The sequence below is a fragment of the Lissotriton helveticus genome, chromosome 2_1 (genome assembly GCF_964261635.1).
Source record: "Lissotriton helveticus chromosome 2_1, aLisHel1.1, whole genome shotgun sequence".
Taxonomy (NCBI): domain Eukaryota; kingdom Metazoa; phylum Chordata; class Amphibia; order Caudata; family Salamandridae; genus Lissotriton; species Lissotriton helveticus.
This window is the reverse complement of record NC_136059.1, coordinates 720,724,644-720,748,216: the sequence shown is the minus strand read 5'-3', so window position 1 is coordinate 720,748,216 and position 23,573 is coordinate 720,724,644.

The following is a 23,573-nucleotide window of genomic DNA, read 5'->3' as shown; positions in this document are numbered from 1 at the left end:
ACTTCCTTGGAATGCAAAGGATGAACACTATAATGTTCATATATTTCTTCATTTTTAGAGGCTTCTACTTTCTCAATTTGTCCAGCACACAAATCGCTGTCCTCTTCTTCACTTACTTCCTCTTCTGCAACACATACATTCTTGTAGTACTCATTGTTTTTCATCAAATACAATGTTGCCTTTTTGACTTTCCTAACAACCACTAAATCTTGCCAGATTTTCTTACTCTTTGTCGGAACCCCATTAACTAAGATAACCAGAGGGTTCTCTTCCACTTTCTCTACTCCAATTGTATTAATGTTTTTCTTCAAATCTAGAGGCAAATAAACAACTCTTCCCTTTAATCCTCTCTGTAAATCTGATGGAGGCAATTTCCCTGTCTTTGGCTCCATTCGTACAATAGCCTGAAAGGGATGGAAACTTTGAATCAAAATAGATTCATAAGTATTTAAATCCTTCAATTCAGAAGGAATGTCAACCAATTCCAGATTATTATGAACCGCTCTAGCAGGCATCCGGTTTTGATTTAATTTGTTACAACAATAAGTACACACACGTTGATCCGATCCCAAATCAAAACAATTTTCTACCATCAAGTATGTTGCGAAATCCTTCCATTCACTATTATTTTCCCTTTCACTTTTTGCATATAAATCCACTAACTTAGTCTGATTCTTATAGTAAGTGCGTCGACAACACACACAAGTGAAATTAGGCCTCTCACTTGATTTCACCTGAAACGTGGCAATTTCCTTCTGAAAATGATCTGTACTGGAAACCTCTACACTCTCTTCCACATTACCTTCTTCTTCTGGGTCAATTTCAACATTCTCCTCTTTACTTGCAAAGTAACAAAACTCAATTTCTTCACAAATATTCTTCACATCTACATCAGAACCATGCAAAAGAGCACTGCTTAATTGTTTAAGCTTAATTGCTGGACTCTTAGCAAAATACAACATTCTCACTAATTTCCTCACTTTATTATGATGGACTGCTAGCATCCTGAAATGATGAAAAACACTCTGGCATACTCTCTTGGAAAGACAAGCCAGTGAATGACCATGCAAACCTGTCACTTCTCTCACTCTGCATGGATCTAATTCCTGCAACAACTTCATTTTCGGTTTTAAACTTTTCTTAATAAATGTCCGTACAAAATCACAAAGCAAATTGATGGAATCCTGTCGCACACTGCAAATACTACTACACTTCCAGGTGTACACTGGACCCTTAGCACGTCTCCCTAAAACTTCATCACCTAACACCTCTTCTGCCTCTGTTGACACAAGTTTTTCTTTTTCAACCGGACAACCATCTTTCACCTCATATGCTCGACCACTGGTGTCAACTGCATGCACCAAATCATTATCCTGAAAATAACTCTCCTCATTAAAAAATGCCTCACAACTTGAACTATGCATTCTCCAGAAAAAACTTCACAAAAATTACTACGATTAACTGTTCTCTTCCATCTACTATTTGATTTGAAATCATAAATTGCCTTGCTTAGTTTCCTAATTCTATTGATTATCAAAATAAATAACTTTCGCTTAATTTCGAAAGCCTGATCAATAATTTTCTCTACATTTTTCTGTCTGTTATAAAAAGCCACTTTCTGTTGACCTTTCTTAATATTTTTTAACAAATTGCCAATTGTCCTGTTGCGGAACATTCATCTATGATTGTCCCTAAACAGATTTTTCCTTCTACTACCATGCACAGAGTTATCTTCTGCTCTAGCAGTAACATTTTTGAGTGGCCTTTCCTTCCCATTTAAATTGGCTCTCTTCTTCTGGACTAAAACATGTTCTGTAGTGATACTTTTTCGTCTGCAAATGTTTCTTAAAAAAGATTTTGTTGTCTTACCCGGAGTTTTTCTGGTGACTTGACAAGTTTTTATTGTAGAGGACTGCTGCAAAGGTTTACCAAGGTGGGGTGTAAGTCGCTTTGCTTCTTTTCTTTTTCTTTGCCTTGAGGGCATTTTTTAATTTTTCAAAAGATCTTCAGTTGAATCTGTGGTAAATATTTTTAAAAAAAAGGTATTAACCACTATTACCAAACAGTAAATTAATAACAGTCGTCAAAAAATTAACACACTAGTTGTCAATTCTACATAAAATAATTTTTAGTGCATTGACAAATTTAAAACTCACAAATAGTAGCAAAGAAATGGAATGCTTCTACATTTGACCTGTGCTCTTTTATATGTGAATCTGAACTAATTTTATTAGCATATTTCACTATTTTATTAAAGACACTTCACACAAGCTGTTTTTGAAGTTGTATTTAATTTTAAATAAACCGGTTAACATGGTTACTTTTCATTTCCAGTAACTTTTAAAAATAAGTCTTTATAGTTCCATAGGCTCGAGCAGGTCAGCTTCCCACCCTATGTCATACAATTCTGACAAATCGGCATCCTCATCATATTCTTCATCATCCACAGGATATAAATCATCCAAGGGATCTACTTCCACTGACGTTTCAATGACAAGTTCAATGATAAGATCAAGATCAACAGATTGCTCACTATCACTCATGGTTGATGTTGTCGTTATCTTTAAAAAAAGAGAACAACAATGAGATGTTGCAGAGTAAGAGACACATGTCAGAGACTATAATAGTAAAATTGTTTAACAAGAGTAACATTTTGCAGATAATATTTAGCCATGTCCAGCGATGCTGAGGAGGTGAGGCATATGTCCAAGTTTTTAGTGAACAGGACTCATCTCTTCTTAACCTTGGATAAGCCTCACCGACTCTGTGTCTCCTGCTCATACTTCAATGTAAAGGGGCAGATTTATGTTAACTGGCGCATCCCCAGGGATGCACCAGTTAACGTGCGCCGCTGCTCTGCCACCCATGGTGTGCCGCATTTACAATGCGGAGCACCATGGGGCAAAAACAGCACAGATGCGTCACGCATCTGTACCGCAAAAGCGGCGCATTGCAGAAATCACGTCGCAAGCGCGACATGACTACTGCAATGCACAGTGGCAAGCCACACATTGCATGGTGCATCACTCCTTATGCCTGTTTCAAACAGGCGTAAGGATTTGATTCAGCAATGCCATAAAGCTGACTCAGTGAAATCTTGTAAATTTCACTGTGTTAGTTTTACAGGGCTTTCATGCAAGTGAACGCCCACCTTGCAACAAAACGCCAACATGAAACCTGACGCAGGTTTCATGTGGCGCAGGACTTTACAGCGTGACGCATCTGCCTAGATGCATGAAGTTGTAAATATGTCGTAACATAGCGCATCTTTTGCGCCGCTGCTGCGTCCGGCGGCGCAAAAGAGGCGCACGGCCATCATAAATCTGCCCCTAACATTTTAAATGATTGGTTCAGGATGCTGATAAGGTGTGGCCTATCCACAGGTTTGTTTGAGGTGAGGCCTACTCAGGGTTGCAGATGAAAGTTAGGCTTGTTGAAGAGTACGGAGGACATAATACATGTGCAGGCCTACCAATGAAGTGAGTCATGTCCACTGCACTCTTGAACAAAGGCCAGACCTCCTCTGTCTCCCTGGACAGGCCTAAACCTCATCTGCACAGTGTGATTCGTAATGATAGGAAACACAGGTGATGTAATTGAAAAACGTGCACATTTTCTTGCTCATTTCACAATCACATCACCTGTGTTTCCTTTGCTTAGGTATCTCATTGTGCAGATGTAGTCTAGCATATCAAAGAGTACGCAGAAGATGAGCACTGTATGCAACAAATTTGACACTTACAGAAGCCTCAGCTTCTCCATGCCCCCTACACAGTCCTAAATATATACATTTTAAGCTGACGGTATCTTGTTGCAGATGAAGTGAGGCCTATCTTGCAACATGGTGCATCTTTTGCACCGCCGCTGCGTCACAAAAGTGACGCAACGGCGGTGCAAAAGAGGCGCACGGCCATCATAAATCTGCCCCTAACATTTTAAATGATTGGTCCAGAATGCCGATAAGGTATGGCCTATTCAAAGGTTTGTTTGAGGTGAGGCCTACTCAGGGTTGCAGATGAAATTTAGGCTTGTTGAAGAGTACAGAGGAGATAATACATGTGCAGGCCTACCAACGAAGTGAGTCATGTCCACTGCACTCTTGAACAAAGGCCAGACCTCCTCTGTCTCCCTGGACAGGCCTAAACCTCATCTGCACAATGTGATTCGTAATGTTAGGAAACACAGGTGTTGTAATTGAAAAACGTGCAAATATTTTTGCTCATTTCACAATCACATCACCTGTGTTTCCTCAGCTTAGGTATCTCATTGTGCAGATGTATTCTAGCATATCCAAGAGTACGCAGAAGATGAGGACTGTATGCAACAGAGCAATGTACATTACTCATCTCCCTTGACACTTACAGAAGCCTCAGTTTCTCCATGCCTCCTACACAGTTCTAAATGTATATCATTATCATCATAGTGACTATGAAACTCTAGCAGTACATATTGTGAAACCTAAATGTCTTAAAGTAACAATTTTTTAACCGACAAACAAGTAAATTATTCTCCCAGATTGATGGTGAGAAGTGATATATTTATTTAAAGTAGCAGACACCTTTTTGTCATTGTCATAAATGTAAAAACCATTCCTTTTCTTTATGAACCATTTTCATGTCATAATTTGAAAACACAGCACAACTCCTATGTACAAGTACACCCTGTCAGTACTTAAATTTGCCAAGCACACATGCGGGCGTATTTACAAGAGCCTTGCACCACGGAGAAATGACTTAAATTTACCAAGCACTCATGAGGGCTTATTTACAAGGACCTTGCACCACCTTTAAAGTCACTTTTAACGTGGGGAAAATGACGTGAATGTGGCTCATAAGCTTTGTAAATTTGCCCCCATGTTGACTATGAAACTCTTGCAGAACATATTGTGAAACCTTCATGACTTCAACAAACGTGTTTTTAAACCGGCAAACAAGGAAATTATTCTCCCATATTCATGGTGGAAAGTGAAATATTTATTTAAAGAAGCAGACACCATTTTGACCTTCTCATAAATGTAAAAAGCATTTCTTTTTTAAAAAAAACGATTTTCTGGTCATAATTTGAAAACACAACACAGCTCCTATGTACAAGCACACCCTGTCAGTACTTAAATTTGCCAAGCACACATGGGGGCGTATTTACAAGGACCTTGCACCACGGGGAAATGACTTAAATTTGCAAAGCACTCATGAGGGCGTATTTACAAGGACCTTGCACCACCTATAAAGTCACTTTTAACATGGGGAAAATAACGTGAACGTGGCTCAAAGGCCTTGTAAATATGGTCCATGCTGACTATGAAACTCTATTAGTACATATCAAGTAACCTAAATGATTTCAAGAAACGTTCTTAAACACATCAAGTAAGCAAATTATTCACCCAGATTCATGGTGAAGTGACTTAAAATGCCCTAACACACATGAGGGCATATTTTACAAGGCCCTTGCACCACTTTTGCATCACTTTTAACATAGGGAAAATAACATGAAAGTGGCTCAAACATGAGAGTGTATTTACAAGGCCCTTTCATCACTTTAGCGTCACCTTTAAATAGGGAAAATAAGTTGAAAGTGGCTCAAAGTCCTTCTAAATATGACCCATGCTGGCTATGAAACTCTAGCAGCACATATCAAGAAACCTAATTGACTTCTAGAAACGTTTTTAAACACATCAAGTAAGCAAATTATTCACCCAGATTCATGGGGAAGTGACTTAAAATGCCCTAACACACATGAAAGCGTTTTTTTAAGGCCCTTGCACCACTTTTGCGTCACTTTTAACATGGCTATGAAACTCAAAGAAACTAAATCTATTTGTAAAACACTTGACACAAAGCACCATTTTAAATACACAACTTTCTTCATAATTTTCTCCCTAAAGCATACTATTCTCTATCTAAATTAAATGAATCTTTTCTCACCTTAGAAAATACTTTTTTAGTTTCAAAACAGTCTCAGACACACACCAATTTTTCTTTAGCAGAGCAAAGAGTATGCACTCCAGAGGCTGCAACCAACAAAGGCACAGAAATGCTGTAATTCATCACACATATCTCTCATGTCACCCAATCAAAACTCTTCCCTCACTTTTTTCAAATCAACACCCTTCCCCCCTCTGCCCTTTCTGCCTTTTTTCCATAGCAACCACCTCCTGAAAGACCTGTCATGTTTACAAGTTCACACAACAATGTTTCAATTGAACTCTGAACTCTCAGTACACCTGCGTATCCAGTGCAATCTTTCATAAAATGATTTTTTCTTGACCATTCAAATTACATCTTTCAAAGAACTCATCCATGCACCCTAACTTTCTGTTTTCAGCAATCAAAATCCACCAATCACTGCTACTGAATCATTAGCACAGAAACTCCACAGTTTTTTTCATTACAAACTCCTACTGTTTCAACTGCCATTTCATTCCCACACTTCATTTGACTGCAGCAGAACCTCCTCTCACCATGTTTTCTGTCTGGATTGTTGGACATAGTTACATCCACTGGGCTCAAAGGTATGCTGATAACAGAAATTTACACAACCTCAATTTACAAAATGTGGAAATCAACTGGATTGGTCACAGAGGATTAAGATGGCACCAATTGATACCATTGGTGAAAACCTTTTTGCATTTGCCAAAACCTGACCTGTTAATTGTGCACTGTGGAGGAAATGACTTGGGCACTTTGACTGGGGTAGGTCTGGAAATGCTTTTAAAGGACACCTTTGAGCAATTGATGGCACTTTTTCCTCAAACTGCCTTGGTATATTCAAATATATGCCAAAGACAGAAATGGAGGTGGTCCAACGAATTTTGTCCACAAATTGAGAAATCGAGGAAGCATGTAAATAAGTCGGTTTCAGCTTACATGAGAGACCATGGAATGGGCTCCATCTACAACAATAACTTGCGTTACTACATGCAAGATATCTACAGAGGAGATGGAGTTCACTTCTCAGATGAGGGGAACAGAATTTTCATCCTGAATTTAAGACTATGTATTGGTACCTACTTATAAGTACCTAGAACTTACACAGAACCCAAATGCTCTTTTCAGAGCGACCTTAACTATGATTACTCTTTAAAAATTTCAAATGTACCTTTTTTCACTAATTTTCACTTTTGTTCGCTTCCCGGTTCGCTACTCGGTTCGCGTACCGGCAGCTAACCTCGCGAAAAATTCAATTTTTTTTTTCTTTTTCGACATATATGAGCCTCCTCAGCCACCCTTAGAAAACCTAGGGGGTCAGGATACGTCTCCCTTGCCCCCTTATACCCAATTCTCACATTGGTTTTCCTCCATCTTGTGATTAAATTGGACTGAAACACAAGATGGCGGACTCCCGTTACGCTACCGGTTAGCTACCCGGTTCGCGTACCGGGTAGCGCCTCTACCGCGAAAAAACGGAAATTTTTATTTTTTTTATTTTTTGCCCCGCGGGACCCTTTAATAGCCCCCTCATCAATCCTAGGGGGTCAGGAGGGGTCTACCTTGCCCCCTTTCATTAATTTCCCCCTTTGTTTTTCTTCACCTCTTGTCTCTCGATCCTACCGAAAGACAAGATGGCGGCCGCTCCGGACTGTTTAGAATGTTGACAGACACCGGAGAGCCAATCAGCTTCGCTTCGCGAAGTTCCGTTACGCGTCAGGTACGCCAACCGAGGCGCTAACCGGAGCGCTGTTACAGATATATATATATTTTTTTGAACATTAATTTATCAAAATCCACTGGAGCACATATATTGAGACCTAGCAAAGGCACATCGGGCAAACAATACCTACAATTTTGCCAAGTTTCGTGGAAATCTATTCAGCCGTTCGAGCTAAAAGTGAGTTCAACCGCCCTATGGAAAATTGCATGGGAAAAACGCATTTTGGGACCCCCCTATGGGATTTTTGAAAATTCTATGTCTAATAACTTTGGCGTTTGTGGACGGAATTGGCTGACATTTTCAGGAAAATGGCACATTTTGTTTCTGAGCAGCCCCTGAAAATTGGGGGGGGTGTTCGTCCAGGGGGGGTCGAGAAAAAAGGGGGGTCCCAAAACGTGTTTTTAACATTGAGTTTTCCATAGGGCGGTTGGCCTCACTTTTAGCCCGAACGGCTGAATGGATTTGCACGAAACTTGGCAAAATTGTAGGGACTGGTAGCCCGATGTGCCTTTTGTAGGTCTCAATATATGTGCTACAGTGGATTTTGAGAAATTAACGTTTAAAAAAAGATATATATCTATAACAGCGGACCGGGCAGCGCTCCAGTACGCGTACTTTTCGCGCAACGGAGCTTTGTGAAGCGAAGCTGATTGGTTCTCCGGCGTCTGTAAACATTCCAAACAGTACGTAGCGGCCGCCATCTTGTCTCTCGGTAGGATCGAGAGACAAGAGGAGGCCAAAGCGAAGGGGCAAATGACCATAAGGGGGCATAGTAGATCCTTGACCTGTTACCTCTTAACTCCAGACGTACCATGGTGCAGGCATTAATAACTTCCCGCATTGATTACGGGAATGTACTGCTCCTGGGTACATCGGAGAAAAACATCAAGAAACTACAGGTTCTACAAAATTCGGCAGCACGCCTGGTGTTAAGGCTTCCCCGCAGAGCCCCCTCACGACCCTCTCTGGCAGCCCTCCATTGGCTACCTATTAGTAAGAGGATTGTTTTTAAAGCTACGCTATGGTGCCATAGGATAATCCATCACAGAGCACCGGCCTATATGTTGGATCTGGCATCCTTGTATGAACCCAATAGACCACTCAGATCCAAAGGAATGGGTCTGCTCAGAACTGCCTGCCCTAAAAAAGCTAGAATAGGAGGTAGATCATTCCGCACTTTAGCGGCTAGGCACTGGAACCTCCTGCCTCTGGATATCAGGCTAGAGATTAATGAGTCCTCTTTTAGAAAGAAGTTGAAAACTTGCCTCTTTACTTTGTGATTGTGCTCTCTCTGTCCTTCTCCACAGCGCGGGGACACGCCGGGAGGCGTCACCATGTGCTTTACAAACTCCTTTAAATTAAAAAAAAAAAATTAACAGCGCTCCGCTTCGCGTAACGGAGGTTTGCGAAGCTGATTGGTCATTCTGTCACTGGGCTATAGTTGGGCTACATCTGGCTGATATTTGGGCTACATATGTTTTTTTTGTCTCTGTCTCTGGCGGCCATCTTTGGGCTACATTGGGCTACATTGGGCTTCATTGGGCTTCATTGGGCTACATTGGGCTACATTTGGGCTCCAACATATATATAGGCCAATGTAGCCCAATATATATTTTGGAGAGGGCTCCACCCTGCCCCTCCCCCTCCCCGCCTCCCAGCCCCACCGTAACTCCCTCCACGGCCCGCGGCTGCTTATATCTCACCCTCCCTAATACACATATTATATTATTTGCTAAGAAGGTCTGTTTGTGTTGGTTTAGGGCGTGCCCATACTTTAGTGTCTTAGATTTGAAGGAATCACATCAGCATACACCAGCTCTCTCTTCATGTGAACCGCATCAACTGTTGTGTATGTGTGTTCGGCAAAGCAATATAAAACCCGCCTCATGCCCAGAATTGGCAGAAGCTGCACTTATGTTATGAGTATGAAGTCGTGGAGATCAGACCTCATAACAATTCTGTATCGTGTTGTTCTTGAAACTTCAGCACTCGCTGTACAGATATAGTTTAACAAGCAAAGCAGATAGTAGAGCAATAACATATTATTCTCATGTAAACCACGACGAACTACTAGGTTGAAAGCTAAAGCAACAACTAAGTGTCGTGTGCAGAAGTTGCAAAAAAGGAAAAATGGCGTTTAAACCGGTAATGAGCCCATGCTAACTTAACACGGTGTAAAGATATCCAGGACCTAGATGACACCTCCCCATGATCCGGAAACGAACTGAATAAGATAATAGAAGTGCCATCTCATGAGAGCAGATTGCAACTTTATATGTGGACGGTCCGCAAGGTAAAACATTAAAAACTAGGAAAATGTAATGCTAAAGAAAAATAAAACAGCCAAGTACTTTATCGAGTCTTAAGCCAATAGGCAAGCTAAATAATAAAAACTTGACAAATAAGTCAATGAATTGTCAATGAAATGCTAGTACTCAGCATATCAAACATGAAAAAGGTCTATGACATAACTGTGTATGCAAAATAAGCTGCAACAGCCTCCAATAGGAAGTCACCGTCTTCATCCGAAAAGAGTTCAGCCATCCAATTTAAAAGCGGAAAAGAACATACGTGCTCTCCCAGCACCGGATCCTCTATCACCATCAGAGGACAGCTCGGTGGGTTTTCAAGAAAGCTCTGTTCCAAGAAAGACTGTGTTGCCGCCAGTAAATTCCAGGGACCAATTAGTCCATGCATCAATGCCACAGCCATAATCCTTTTGCCAGGACAAACCAACTCGTGAGTAATGATAGGAGTCATCAGCTGATTAAAGTCGACGTCAGGAGAAACCAGTCCGCAGAGACACAAATCAATGGCCCAATCGAAATCACAGGTCAGGCAGTGAAATACAGGCTGGACACAGGTGAAGTAGGAGAATCGAAAAGATAATCCATATGCCGTGCTTAATATCGCCAACGGCATTGTGCCATAATATTCTAGCATGCGATTGCGGAACAGTGTCAGCAGCTGCAGGGCGGGAGCTTGCACAGGAGGGACATCCATATTTAAAAATGTAAAAAAGCACAAGAGCGTCCGCTGGTAATGCAAGTAAAAATGGGAATCCACGAAGCAGAGTGGAAAAAATAGAATGAAAGAAAGCAGGGATGACTCCAAAGATTTTCTCAAATGAAGTCACGAGACCACTGGTAACAACTTTAAAAAACTGCGCCAGGGCCTTTGTGGAGGACGCGTCAAAGATAGTCCGAACCATGTCGCTGAAATGCAAAGGCGAATCAGTATTTAAAAGGGTCTGCACCTCTGTACGGGTGTTCGCTATGTGAAGCACGAAAGTTTCACGGGCCGAACTCAAGGCCACCTCTCTCTGAGACAAAAGAGCTCTTATTCTTGCCATGCCGTTGAAATGTGCTCCCAAGGTTGGTATTTGTGGCCAGATTGAAAACTCCCTATGTTCATGTGTGGGAGGAAATAGAACATTTCTGCAGCAAATAACCTGTTCACTTACTGTTACGATAAAAGGAATACTTTTAATTAACCCAGAACAATCTTCATTATTGAGCATCAAATAACTACCATTTTCCAACAACTTGAACGTGGGGATGATAGCAGGAACTGGCGTGCCTTGCAACACGCAAGCCATATTTGGTCGGTGTTTGTTGCATGAACCGTGTAACTGTATGTGCCTACACTTTAGTGAATGATCTGGCGTCTCAGTGCATTCCTCTCCATTCAGATAAACTTCTTGATCATCTTTGAAACATCTGTATGTGTATGGAAGCGACCAGACCTCATGAAGAAAAGCACTACCTAAAGGTTCATAACGACCTATTGGTATATATTTCATACAATTTGAAAACTTATATAAAGCAAAAGGCAGCGTTATTAAACCGTGGATAAGGCACGTTGCCAAAAAACCCGCAATCCTCTGCTGATGATGTCACTGAGCATGTCATGAATGATGTAATATGTGACATCATCATCAGTGGATTACGGGTAATAGTATCTCTAGTTTACTCCCCTATAGCTGTCTTTCTTTTAACATAAGTGTCTGTTTCCTTCCCTTATACTTACTGTTTTTTAGCACACTTCCAAATATTGTACCAATTTTTTAATAACGGGGAGGTAGTTCTGAAAAGAACTTTTTTTTTTATTGTTTTTGTTGTTTTATATTTTTTTTATTATTTTTCTGAACATTTTTTTACTTTTTTTGAATTTTTCTGAACAGTTTTATATTTTTTGGGGGTTTTTCTTGCAGGGGGCAATGAAAACGATTCATTGTAAAGGGCTCAACAGGAGCAACAAAACAAAAAAAAAGTATTTATTATTTGGGGCGTTTCGTACAAACTTGCATATGATAGTCAATAGCTCTGTTGATCAGAGTGATGCTTCTTTCTCCGTAGCAAATGAATCCATTGCAATGTACGCAGACGTGTTTTACTTCATGAAATCTCGTTTGAATATTTGGCACCATCTCCCTGCCCTCTGGTCCCGTTACTTCCGGTACAACAGATCTTCTGGCCATAATAGGGAGATTATCTAGGTCGTTACGAAACTGTGCAGCACTGTAGTTGTTAGGATGCCACCTAGTCATATGGCGATGCATTGTGTAGTTTCCGAAACTGTATTTTTTGTCGGTCCCTCTGGACAGTCTATCTTGACATATAAGGCAAGTTACGTATCTTGCATTTACTTTTTTCTGACCTTTGGGAATTTAAAAAAATTGCCAAATGAAGTTTTCTTTCCGGTGAGACGTCCTGGGCTCCTCAGGCAAAAAGTGCCTCTCTTCGTGCTCGTCGTCCTGTTCTTCTTCTTCCTCTTCTTGCTGAATTATAACTTGAGCAGGTGGTCCACTCTTCCTTGGGTGTGGTGGAGGTGGTGGGGAAGCACCAGCTGAAGCTACTAAAGAAGCCATTGCTCACTGGTAACAAAGGGTCTTTCTCTCACAAAGATGAAAGTCAGAGTGAGGAAAGAAGGAGGGGTTTTTATCATTTGGGAAAAACAATAGTTCTCAACCAATGAAAAGTGTTCATTTTAGATTATATGACCTAGTCTTACATCATTAGGAAACCAAAAGCGAAATGAACCAATGAAAAGTGTTATTACCAAGTCACATGACCTGCTGTGTTTACGTTAAGCGCTTTGCAGGGCCTCCAGGTTTGCTTCCAGAAACCTGTGCTTTGCAACTCGGTAAGCGTACCAGTTCGCTAACGTAGCACGTCATATGACGTATCACGCGACAACGCGAAACGTCATGCGGACGGGAGGCGTCACGATGTTGTTTTCTAACGCGCCAGTTGCGGTAAAGAAAAGTTTACCGGCTCGCGGTCTATTTCGCGGCATCAAGGTCAGCTAACGGGAAGCTTCCCGATTCGCGAAGCGGGAACGAAGAAAAAAAAATATTTTTAAAAAAAATTATTAATAAACATATAAAATATATTTTTGGATTTAAAGAAGAATACATTTTACAGCTACAGATATTAGCTGTTAAAAAACCAATGAAATTCACTGAAAAAACCATAGGTTATAGACCATATATAGTTAGGAATTAGCATTTACAAAACCTTGAAAATTCACTGAAAAAACCATAGGTTATAGACCATATATAGTTAGGAATTAGCATTTAGAAAACCTTATTTTACTCACACAAAACCATTGAAATTCCATATATAGTTAGTTGCACTAACTATATATCGCGCACCCGCAATCCACTGCTGATGATGTCACATATTACATCATTCATGACATGGTCAGTGACATCACTGATGACATCACTGATGACATCTCAAATGACATCACTGATGACATCACTGATGACATCTCAAATGACATCACTGATGACATCATGACACACCAATACCAGTTACTACATACGCACTCACTGATTCCTACGTCTACACACACATTCACTCATTCACCCATACAATCACTCATACATACAGTCACTCATTATTACAACACTATCATATGCACTCATACACCTATGCAGACAGTCACACACTGCCACTCATCCATGGAGTTACTCACACACCAAGTCAGTCCTGTAAAGAATCAATCACACTTCCATTTCTTCATCTATACAGTTAAACACAGAACACCATACTTCAGTGACATCACTGATGACATCACTAATGACATCTGAAATGACATCACTGATGACATCTCAAATGACATCACTGATGACATCATGACACACCAATACCAGTTACTACATACGCACTCACTGATTCGTATGTCTACACACACATTCACTCATTCACCCATACAATTACTCATACATACAGTCAGTTATTATTAGAACACTATCATATGCACTCATACACCTAGTCAGTCCTGTGAAGAATCAATCACACTTCGATTTCCTCATCTATAGTTAAACACAGAACACCATACTTTTCACACATATACTAACACATACTTACTCTCTTATACAATCACTGATACAAGTACACATTGATATGCACAGCGTCACACACCTCCCAGCCAGCCACACACACACTCAGTCTTCCATCCATCCAGTCATTCTTCAATATGTAAAACGTATTTAAACTTTACAAAAACACACAGACACTAGATGATGTCATCAGTGATGTCATCAGTGATGTCACTGACCATGTCATGAATGATGTAATATGTGACATCATCAGCAGTGGATTGCGGGTGCGCGATATATAGTTAGTGCAACTAACTATATATGGAATTTCAATGGTTTTGTGTGAGTAAAATAAGGTTTTCTAAATGCTAATTCCTAACTATATATGGTCTATAACCTATGTTTTTTTCAGTGAATATATATATATATATATATATATTACCTACTGGCGGTCGCCAGTAGGTATATATAGTTAGGATTTTTTCTCTATGGGATTTTTGAAAATTCTATGTCTAATAACTTTGGCGTTTGTGGACGGAATTGGCTGAAATTTTCAGGAAAATGGCACATTTTGTTTCTGAGCAGCCCTTAAAAATTTGGGGGGGGTTCGTCAAGGGGGGGCCGAGAAAAAAGGGGGGTCCCAAAACGTGTTTTTAACATTGAGTTTTCCATAGGGCGGTTGGCCTCACTTTTAGCCCGAACGGCTGAATGGATTTGCACGAAACTTGGCAAAATTGTAGGGACTGGTAGCCCGATGTGCCTTTTGTAGGTCTCAATATATGTGCTCCAGTGGATTTTGAGAAATTAACGTTTAAAAAAAGATATATATCTGTAACAGCGGACCGGGCAGCGTCCCAGGACGCGTACTTTTCGCGCAACGGAGCTTTGTGAAGCGAAGCTGATTGGTTCTCTGGCGTCTGTCAACATTCCAAAAAGTCCGTAGCGGCCGCCATCTTGTCTCTCGGTAGGATCGAGAGACAAGAGGAGGCCAAAACAAAGGGGGAAATAACCATAAGGGGGAATAGTAGATCCTCGCTGACCCCCTAGGTTTGATGTGGAGGTTTTAAAAGGGCCCCGCGGGGCAAAAAAAATAATAATAATAATAATCGAACGGCTGAATGGATTTGCACGAAACTTGGCAAAATATTAGGGACTGGTAGCCCGATGTGCCTTTGCTAGGTCTCAATATATGTGCTCCAGTGGATTTTGAGAAATTAACGTTCAAAAAAAGATATATATCTGTAACAGCGCTCCGCTTCGCGTAACGGAGGTTTGCGAAGCTGATTGGTCATTCTGTCACTGGGCTATAGTTGGGCTACATCTGGCTGATATTTGGGCTACATTTGTTTTTTTGTGTGTCTGGCGGCCATCTTTGGGCTACATTGGGCTACATTGGGCTTCATTGGGCTACATTGGGCTACATTTGGGCTCCAACATATATATAGGCCAATGTAGCCCAATATATATTTTTCAAAGTTAATTTTCGTAAAAACCACTGGAGCATATATCTTGAGACATAGCAAAGGCACATCGGGCTACCAGTCCCTACAATTTTGCCAAGTTTCGTGGAAATCCATTCAGCCGTTCGAGCTAAAAGTGAGTCCAACCGCCCTATGGAAATGAAGGAAATGAATGGGTAATTTGTAATTAGCAAATAGCTAATCGCAAACTAGGAATGGTAAAGAATCGCTATTTATTCCTTAAAGTTCGCTATTTAGGAAATGCAAAAAACTTTGATGATACATATGGCGGTTCATCTCTAACAAGATAAGAAGCATAGGGATACATTTATGATGACTGGCGCATCACCAGGGATGTGTTAGTCATTCTGTGCCGCTGTTCCGTCACCTATGGTGTGCTGCATTTACAATGCGGCGCATCATGGGGCAAAAACAGCACAGATGCGTGATGTATCTGTGCCGTAAAGGTGGCGCATTGCTGGAGTTGTATCGCAAGTGTGATGAAGCTCCAGCAAGGGTCGGGGGTGCCCCTGTCGCAGGGTTTCTGTTCTCACACAGAACTGTGGACAGAGGATTGGAACCTCGGCGAATTAGGGTGTCCCAAAACTCACGTTAGTAATCAAAAACTCCTTAGCAAGCTAGGTACAGTGTCACATTGGATATAACAAACTCTCAATGTTTAGACAATCCAGAATATGAACTTATAGTACCTCAGGATACGTGGAACTCATGAACAGTCGGTCGTTATATATTTCTTAGAAACCAGAACATGGAGTTAAGAAGAACAAATGTGTATTTGAAATGTTTATTTACTAATGCCGTCTTCTCAGGCGTAGTATCTTAGATAATACAAGTACACATATTATCAGTAGCAAAATTACCAGCATAGTTACTAGTACATAAAAAGCGAATGGTGATAGTGTGTTAACATGCTGTAAATGAATAAGAGTTAGCAACACTTATAAGCAGCCGCGGGCCGTGGAGGGAGTTACGGTGAGGCAGGGAGGCGGGGAGGGGGAGAAGCAGGGTGGAGAATACAAGTACACATATTATCAGTAGCAAAATTACCAGCATAGTTACTAGTACATAAAAAGCGAATGGTGACAGTATGTTAACATGCTGTAAATGAATAAGAGTTAGCAACACTTATAAGCAGCCGCGGACCGTGGAGGGAGTTACGGTGGGGCAGGGAGGCGGGGAGGGGGAGGGGCAGGGTAGAGAGGGCTCCACCCTGCTTCTCCCCCTCCCGGCCTCCCTGCCTCACCGTAACTCCCTCCACGGCCCGCGGCTGCTTATATCTCACCCTCCCTAATACACATATTATATTATTTGCTAAGAAGGTCTCTTTGTGTTGGTTTAGGGCGTGCCCATACTTTAGTGTCTTAGATTTGAAGGAATCACATCAGCATACACCAGCTCTCTCTTCATGTGAACCGCATCAACTGTTGTGTATGTGTGTTCGGCAAAGCAATATAAAACCCGCCTCATGCCCAGAATTGGCAGAAGTTGCACTTATGTTATGAGTATGAAGTCGTGGAGATCAGACCTCATAACAATTCTGTATCGTGTTGTTCTTGAAACTTTAGCACTCGCTGTACAGATATAGTTTAACAAGCAAAGCAGATAGTAGAGCAATAACATATTATTCTCATGTAAACCACGATGAACTACTAGGTGGAAAGCTAAAGCAACAACTAAGTGTCGTGTGCAGAAGTTGCAAAAAAGGAAAAATGGCGTTTAAACCGGTAATGAGCCCATGCTAACTTAACACGGTGTAAAGATATCCAGGACCTAGATGACACCTCCCCATGATCCGGAAACAAACTGAATAAGATAATAGAAGTGCCATCTCATGAGAGCAGATTGCAAGTTTATATGTGGACGGTCCGCAAGGTAAAGCATTAAAAACTAGGAAAATTTAATGCTAAAGAAAAATAAAACAGCCAAGTACTTTATCGAGTCTTAAGCCAATAGGCAAGGTAAATAATAAAAACTTGACAAATAAGTCAATGAATTGTCAATGAAATGCTAGTACTCAGCATATCAAACATGAAAAAGGTCTATGACATAACTGTGTATGCAAAATAAGCTGCAACAGCCTCCAATAGGAAGTCACCGTCTTCATCCGAAAACAGTTCAGCCATCCAATTTAAAAGCGGAAAAGAACATACGTGCTCTCCCAGCACCGGATCCTCTATCACCATCAGAGGACAGCTCGGTGGGTTTTCAAGAAAGCTCTGTTCCAAGAAAGACTGTGCTGCCGCCAATAAATTCCAGGGACCAATTAGTCCATGCATCAATGCCACAGCCATAATCCTTTCGCCAGGACAAACCAACTCGTGAGTAATGATAGGAGTCATCAGCTGATTAAAGTCGACGTCAGGAGAAACCGGTCCGCAGAGACACAAATCAATGGCCCAATCGAAATCACAGGTCAGGCAGTGAAATACAGGCTGGACACAGGTGAAGTAGGAGAATCGAAAAGATAATCCATATGCCGTGCTTAATATCGCCAACGGCATTGTGCCATAATATTCTAGCATGCGATTGCGGAACAGTGTCAGCAGCTGCAGGGTGGGAGGTTGCATAGGAGGGACATCCATATTTAAAAATGTAAAAAAGCACAAGAGCGTCCGCTGGTAATGCAAGTAAAAATGCCAATCCACGAAGCAGAGTGGAGAAAATAGAATGAAAGAAAGCAGGGATGACTCCAAAGATTTTCTCAAATGAAGTCACGAGACCACTGGTAACAACTTTAAAAAAGTGCGCCAGGGCCTTTGTGGAGGATGCGTTAAAGATAGTCCGAACCATCTTGCTGAAATTGAAAGGCAAATCTGAATTGAAAAGGGTCTGCACCTCTGTACGGGTGTTCGCTATGTGAAGCACGAAACTTTCACGGGCCGAACTCAAGGCCACCTCTCTCTGAGACAAAAGAGCTCTTATTCTTGCCATGCCGTTGAAATCTCTCCCAAGGTTGGTATTTGTGGCCAGATTGAAAACTCCCTATGTTCATGTGTGGGAGAAAATAGAACATTTCTGCAGCAAATAACCCGTTCACTTACTGTTACGATAAAAGGAATACTTTTAATTAACTCAGAACAATCTTCATTATTGAGCATCAAATAACTACCATTTTCCAACAACTTGAACGTGGGGATGATAGCAGGAACTGGCGTGCCTTGCAACACGCAAGCCATATTTGGTCGGTGTTTGTTGCATGAACCGTGTAACTGTATGTGCCTACACATTAGTGAATGATCTGGCGTCTCAGTGCATTCCTCTCCATTCAGATAAACTTCTTGATCATCTTTGAAACATCTGTATGTGTATGGAAGCGACCAGACCTCATGAAGAAAAGCACTACCTAAAGGTTCATAACGACCTATTGGTATATATTTCATACAATTTGAAAACTTATATAAAGCAAAAGGCAGCGTTATTAAACCGTGGATAAGGCACGTTGCCAAAAAACCCGCAATCCTCTGCTGATGATGTCACTGAGCATGTCATGAATGATGTAATATGTGACATCATCAGCAGTGGATTACGGGTAATAGTATCTCTAGTTTACTCCCCTATAGCTGTCTTTCTTTTAACATAAGTGTCTGTTTCCTTCCCTTATACTTACTGTTTTTGGTTCGCTTCCGGTTCGCGTACCGGCGAGCGAACTGGGAAGCGTACTACGAGAAATAGAGGTTGGCACAGTTCCAAATATTGTACCAATTTTTTAATAACGGGGAGGTAGTTCTGAAAAGAACTTTTTTTTTATTGTTTTTGTTGTTTTATATTTTTTTTATTATTTTTCAGAATTTTTTTTTACTTTTTTTGAATTTTTCTGAACAGTTTTATATTTTTGGGGGTTTTTCTTGGAGGGGGCAATGAAAACGATTCATTGTAAAGGGCTCAACAGGAGCAACAAAACAAAAAAAAAGTATTTATTATTTTGGGCGTTTCGTACAAACTTGCATATGATAGTCAATAGCTCTGTTGATCAGAGTGATGCTTCTTTCTCCGTAGCAAATGAATCCATCGCAAAATACGCAGATGTGTTTTACTTCACCAAATCTCATTTGTATATTTGGCACCATCTCCCTGCCCTCTGGTCCCGTTACTTCCGGTACAACAGATCTTCTGGCCATAATAGGGAGATTATCTAGGTCGTTCCGAAACTGTGCAGCACTGTAGTTGTTAGGATGCCACCTAGTCATATGGCAATGCATTGTGTAGTTTCCGAAACTGTATTTTTTCTCGGTTCCTCTGGACAGTCTATCTTGACATATAAGGCAAGTTACGTATCTTGCATTTACTTTTTTCTGACCTTTGGGAATTTTAAAAAATTGCCAAATGAAGTTTTCTTTCCGGTGAGACGTCCTGGGTTCCTCAGGCAAAAACTGCCTCTCTTCCTGCTCTTCCTCGTCTTCCTCTTCTTCCTCTTCTTGCTGAATTATAACTTGAGCAGGTGGTCCACTCTTCCTTGGATGTGGTGGAGGTGGTGGGGAAGCACCAGCTGAAGCTACTAAAAAAGCCATTGCTCAGTGATCACAAAGGGTCTTTCTCTCACAATGATGAAAGTCAGAGTGAGGAAAGAAGGAGGGATTTTCATCATTTGGGAAAAACAAGAGTTCTCAACCAATCAAAAGTGTTCATTTTAGATTATATGACCTAGTCTTACATCATTAGGAAACCAAAAGTGAAATGAACCAATGAAAAGTGTTATTACCAAGTCACATGACTTGCTGTGTTTACGTTAAGCGCTTTGCAGGGCCTCCCGGTTTGCTTCCAGAAACCTGCGCTTTGCGACTCGCTTCGCGTACCAGTTCGCTAACGTAGCACGTCATATGACGTATCACGCGACAACGTGAAACGTCATGCGGACGGGAGGCGTCACGATGTTGTTTTCTAACGCGGCACTTGCGGTAAAGAAACGTTTACCGGCTCGCGGTCTATTTCGCGGCATCAAGGTCAGCTAACGGGAAGCTTCCCGATTCGCGAAGCGGGAACGAAGAAAAAAAAATATTTAAAAAAAAAATTATTCATAAACATATAAATTATATTTTTGGATTTAAAGAAGAATACATTTTACAGCTACAGATATTAGCTGTTAAAAAACCAATGAAATTCACTGAAAAAACCATAGGTTATAGACCATATATAGTTAGGAATTAGCATTTACAAAACCTTGAAAATTCACTGAAAAAAACATAGGTTATAGACCATATATAGTTAGGAATTAGCATTTAGAAAACCTTATTTTACTCACACAAAACCATTGAAATTCCATATATAGTTAGTTGCACTAACTATATATCGCGCACCCGCAATCCACTGCTGATGATGTCACATATTACATCATTCATGACATGGTCAGTGACATCACTGATGACATCACTGATGACATCTCAAATGACATCACTGATGACATCACTGATGACATCTCAAATGACATCACTGATGACATCATGACACACCAATACCAGTTACTACATACGCACTCACTGATTCCTACGTCTACACACACATTCACTCATTCACCCATACAATAACTCATACATACAGTCACTTATTATTACAACACTATCATATGCACTCATACACCTATGCAGACAGTCACACACTGCCACTCATCCATGGAGTTACTCACACACCAAGTCAGTCCTGTAAAGAATCAATCACACTTCCATTTCTTCATCTATACAGTTAAACACAGAACACCATACTTCAGTGACATCACTGATGACATCACTAATGACATCTGAAATGACATCACTGATGACATCTCAAATGACATCACTGATGACATCATGACACACCAATACCAGTTACTACATACGCACTCACTGATTCGTACGTCTACACACACATTCACTCATTCACCCATACAATTACTCATACATACAGTCAGTTATTATTAGAACACTATCATATGCACTCATACACCTAGTCAGTCCTGTGAAGAATCAATCACACTTCGATTTCCTCATCTATAGTTAAACACAGAACACCATACTTTTCACACATATACTAACACATACTTACTCTCTTATACAATCACTGATACAAGTACACATTGATATGCAGAGAGTCACACACCTCCCAGCCAGCCACACACACACTCAGTCTTCCATACATCCAGTCATTCTTCAATATGTAAAACGTATTTAAACTTTACAAAAACACACAGACACTAGATGATGTCATCAGTGATGTCATTTGAGATGTCATCAGTGATGTCATCAGTGATGTCACTGACCATGTCATGAATGATGTAATATGTGACATCATCAGCAGTGGATTGCGGGTGCGCGATATATAGTTAGTGCAACTAACTATATATGGAATTTCAATGGTTTTGTGTGAGTAAAATAAGGTTTTCTAAATGCTAATTCCTAACTATATATGGTCTATAACCTATGGTTTTTTCAGTGAATTTTCAAGGTTTTGTAAATGCTAATTCCTAACTATATATGGTCTATAACCTATGGTTTTTTCAGTGAATATATATATATATATATATATATTACCTACTGGCGGTCGCCAGTAGGTATATATAGTTAGGATTTTTTCTCTATGGGATTTTTGAAAATTCTATGTCTAATAATTTTGGCGTTTGTGGACGGAATTGGCTGAAATTTTCAGGAAAATGGAACATTTTGTTTCTGAGCAGCCCCTGAAAATTTGGGGCGGGGTTCGTCAAGGGGGGGCCGAGAAAAAAGGGGGGTTCCAAAACGCGTTTTTCCAATGTTAATTTCCATAGGGAGTTTGGCCTCACTTTTAGCCCGAACAGCTGATTGGATTTGCACGAAACTTGGCAAAATTGTAGGGACTGTTAGCCCGATGTGCCTTTGCTAGGTCTCAATATATGTGCTCCAGTGGATTTTGAGAAATTAACGTTCAAAAAAAGATATATATCTGTGACGGCGTCCCGGGTAGCGCTCCGGTTCGCGTACTTGACGCGTAACGGAACTTCGCGAAGCGAAGCTGATTGGCTCTCCGGTGTCTGTCAACATTCTAAACAGTCCGGAGCAGCCGCCATCTTGTCTCTCGGTAGGATCGAGAGACAAGAGGAGGCCAAAACAAAGGGGGAAATGACCATAAGGGGGCATAGTAGATCCTCCCTTACCCCCCTAGGTTTGATGTGGAGGCTTTAAAAGGCGTGGGTAGCGCCCGGTTTGCGAACCGGGAAGCGGTCTGGGGAGCATACTATAAGGAAAAAAGAATGATAGACTTTTCAAATATTGTATGTTAATTGATTGTTTGTTTTGTTGATTTTTTTTTATTTCTTTATTTTTTAAGCAATTATTTATTATTGTAATTGTGTTTCAAAATTTAATAAAATGTCTAACATTTCACAGTCTGAAATGTCGTTATTTTCATTGAACATAGCTTGTAATGTTTGAGTGTGTAAAATGTCCTCATTTTCAAGGAGGGCATCTACTGATTCCACACATTGCAGTAGTTCTTGGTCCCAAGTTTCATCCATAAATTCAATCTCATTTGGATCAATGATTTCTTGGTTGGACTCTGGAAGGACAATTTCAAATGAAATTTTCTGTTCGACTTCCATTTTGCCTGAAATTTGCATAAAAAAATATATATTAGTAGAGGTAGGGCACTGTTGGGATTAATTTTAGATAGGCAGTTTTTAACAGTGAATTTATCTTTGGGCAGTGTATAGTATCAGAGTGGAAGTAGGAATATAAAAAAGTGTATGTGATTTAATGTAAGTAAATTCATAATTATACAAGAGAAGCCTAACTCCATCTATAACTATAACAGAGAAGTCTATCTAAATTTATAAGTACTACAGAGGGATAGTATATAACTAACAGAAAAAGTTTACCATATTAACTTAAAGTGCACAATATACTTCAGTTTTTAAAATAACAACTTACCTTTAAAAAGAAGTTGAAGTTATTAATGAAAATCCTATTGAAATGTACACCAGGAAGTTGTAGTCAAAATGGCTGTGTTTCCTTCTCTTCCTTTATATATATTCGGGTACATAACCAATCAAATGTCAGGTAAAAAAAATAGAAAATGAAAGTAACATTTTAATTGGTTGTCAATTCCAACACTTCAGATGTGTTTTGTGAAGTAATTTACCTCAGGGTATTTAGAGAGGTCTACAGGCTAAATGG